The 2,462-nt window shown below is 36.7% G+C and overlaps 1 non-coding gene across 1 annotated transcript; it reads left to right on the forward strand.

The window, feature by feature from the left end:
- The first annotated feature begins 1,589 nt into the window (after positions 1–1,589).
- Positions 1,590–1,661, forward strand: trnak-cuu. Its single transcript has one exon. It is a non-coding gene; the product is annotated as a tRNA-Lys (tRNA).
- Positions 1,662–2,462: the final 801 nt, after the last annotated feature.

Genomic DNA, 2,462 nt, shown 5'->3' on the forward strand with positions numbered 1-2,462 from the left:
GACCAAGTCAAAATGATCTACCTAATATATAAATGCATAAATAATATCTATTTTTTTTAATGTCATGCGATTAACCGGTAGATCGCGATCAACGTATTGGGCAACCCTGCTTTAGACTGATCCATATATGAGGAAATTTGATGGTCACTGATTCTCAAACATTGTTTCAGCTTAGGTACCCAGTAAAGTCAACAGCAGAGATTTTAATGATTCTCTTTTCAGATTAACAGATCATTCTTCTCAAGCAGTACTTTCCCCTCACATGAAGCATATTCTGAGTCTGTTATAATACTCTGTGCAGACATTTCGCAGCTAGCACTTGCTCACAGTCTCAATCAATTCAATGAATGGTGCAAGGTTATAAATGTTCATTCTGAGTTTTCAGTGCCTTTAAGCAATATATATATATATATATATATATATATATATATATATATATATATATATATATATATATATATATAATAAGAATAAAGGAGAAATTATTCCTTTAAAGACAAAAGTCATAGTCCTTTCTGCCCCCTTTCAGTGAAGAACCATCCTCTTGTTTTACCTTCTTTCAAAGAATAGGATTTGGACTGGCACAGGTACATAGTTTCACTTCACATTTCTCACGCTTATTTCTTGGAAACAATGGATGCATGTGTGTTATTTGTTCAGCTTCTGCTCCTCGTTTATGGGCATATGGTGCACAGAGCAGGCAGATCTTTCCTGGACTGATTTCTTATATACAACCATGAGAATGGAATATTCTTTTGTGCTTTAAAGCAACTTGTTGAACTTCCTTTTGCCTCTCTTTAATGCTACCAGCATTCCTTTTTTCATCTTTATTTTTTTTTAATGCCTGGCTAAGCTAGAGGTCTGTGCAGCTCTAGCATCAATCAGGTGAACTCATTGAAATGCATTTATTTCTGTCTCTGAAATACAATCACTAAATTAATAAATGATCAAGAGCTTTTAAACCACAAAACTGCATGGAATGCTCCTTGTTTCCTCTTGGGTATTTGTGGAATCCCTGAGAAACCTTAACTGATAAGCCACTGTGCACTGATTCCTGTTTGATATGCATCACGAGCTAGATCTCCGGATCCTGATAAATCCACTGATTTTACCCACTAAATCTCCAGGGGCATTGCAATCCAACTTCGACTAAAGCTAATAGAGTCCTCATGAGTTTAAAAGCATTCTCTACTCCACAAAGTTCTGCTCTTTCAAATACAAGGTTGAGGTTAGTTTTATTTTCAGTGTTGGTTGTTAATTAACTGGCTCATAAAGGCCACATTTTGAAGCACATGAATATTGTAAGGCAAGACATAAATACATTGAATAATTGACATGCTTCCACAGCCTGAATTAAATGAACTTTAATCACTCGTGCTTAGAATAGATGTAAAAGTTTTTGGTTGCTTTTGAAATGATCTCAATTATCACAAATTACTGGATGTATTCAGTGTTGTCAAAAAATTTTTTTACCCCAACAAGGGGAAATTAGATTAGGCACCCTGAACATTTTGCTAGAAGTCTCCAAATAACAGACTAATTGGAGTATTCAATGAATTGTCATGATCACTTGCATGGTAAAACAAGATTCCCTGGTGGTCTAGTGATTAGGATGCAGCGCTCTTACCGCTGCGGCCCGGGTTCGATCCCCGGTCAGGGAACCAACCCCCACCATTAGGGTTGCACAAGCCTTAGTGCCGGTCCCAAGCCCGGATAAATGGGGAGGGTTGCGTTAGGAAGGGCATCCAGCGTGAAAACGTGCCAAATCAAACATGCGGATGGTCTGCTGTGGCGACCCCTAACGGGAGAAGCCGAAAGAAAGAAAGTTTAATTGCATGGTAAAACGTTATTTTCTGAATGCACTGGTAGTGAGTATATGAAGGTAAATATATGAAAAGTATATACAGTTGCATATGGAATAACTAAATAAATAAAATTGGTTTTAATATTTGTGATAAATGCAGAGACAACAGCTTTTAAAAAAAAATTAAGACGTGTGCATGTGGTTGTGACAAACGATGCTTGTCTGTGATTAGTTGTTGAGAGCAAAAAGAGAGAGAGAAAATGGTGATAAGTGAGAACATTGGCTATTCAGAACAATGTTAAGCATAAATTTGTTGTTTGTAGACAATTTTTAATAAATGGTCATTTGCTGTCACCCGGGCGAGGACGGGTTTTCTTTTGAGGCTGTTTTTTCCTCAAGATTTGTTCTTCATACCATTTAAAACAGTTATTCCTAGCCACCGGTGCCACTCTCTTGCTCATTAGGAGTAAATTATAAAGTGGTAGCTCAGTGGTTAAGATACTGGGCTTCTGATAGGAATAAAATAAATTGAATTTAACTTATAAGCACTGTTGATCATTGATTACATAAATAGTGATCAGGAGTGATTACTCATTGAGAATGATGGGGCTCAATGATTGTTTCTTGCAAACAACTGTAATTAGTTGTTGGTCACTGA

Source organism: Silurus meridionalis, chromosome 1, assembly GCF_014805685.1.
Source record: "Silurus meridionalis isolate SWU-2019-XX chromosome 1, ASM1480568v1, whole genome shotgun sequence".
Lineage (NCBI taxonomy): Eukaryota > Metazoa > Chordata > Actinopteri > Siluriformes > Siluridae > Silurus > Silurus meridionalis.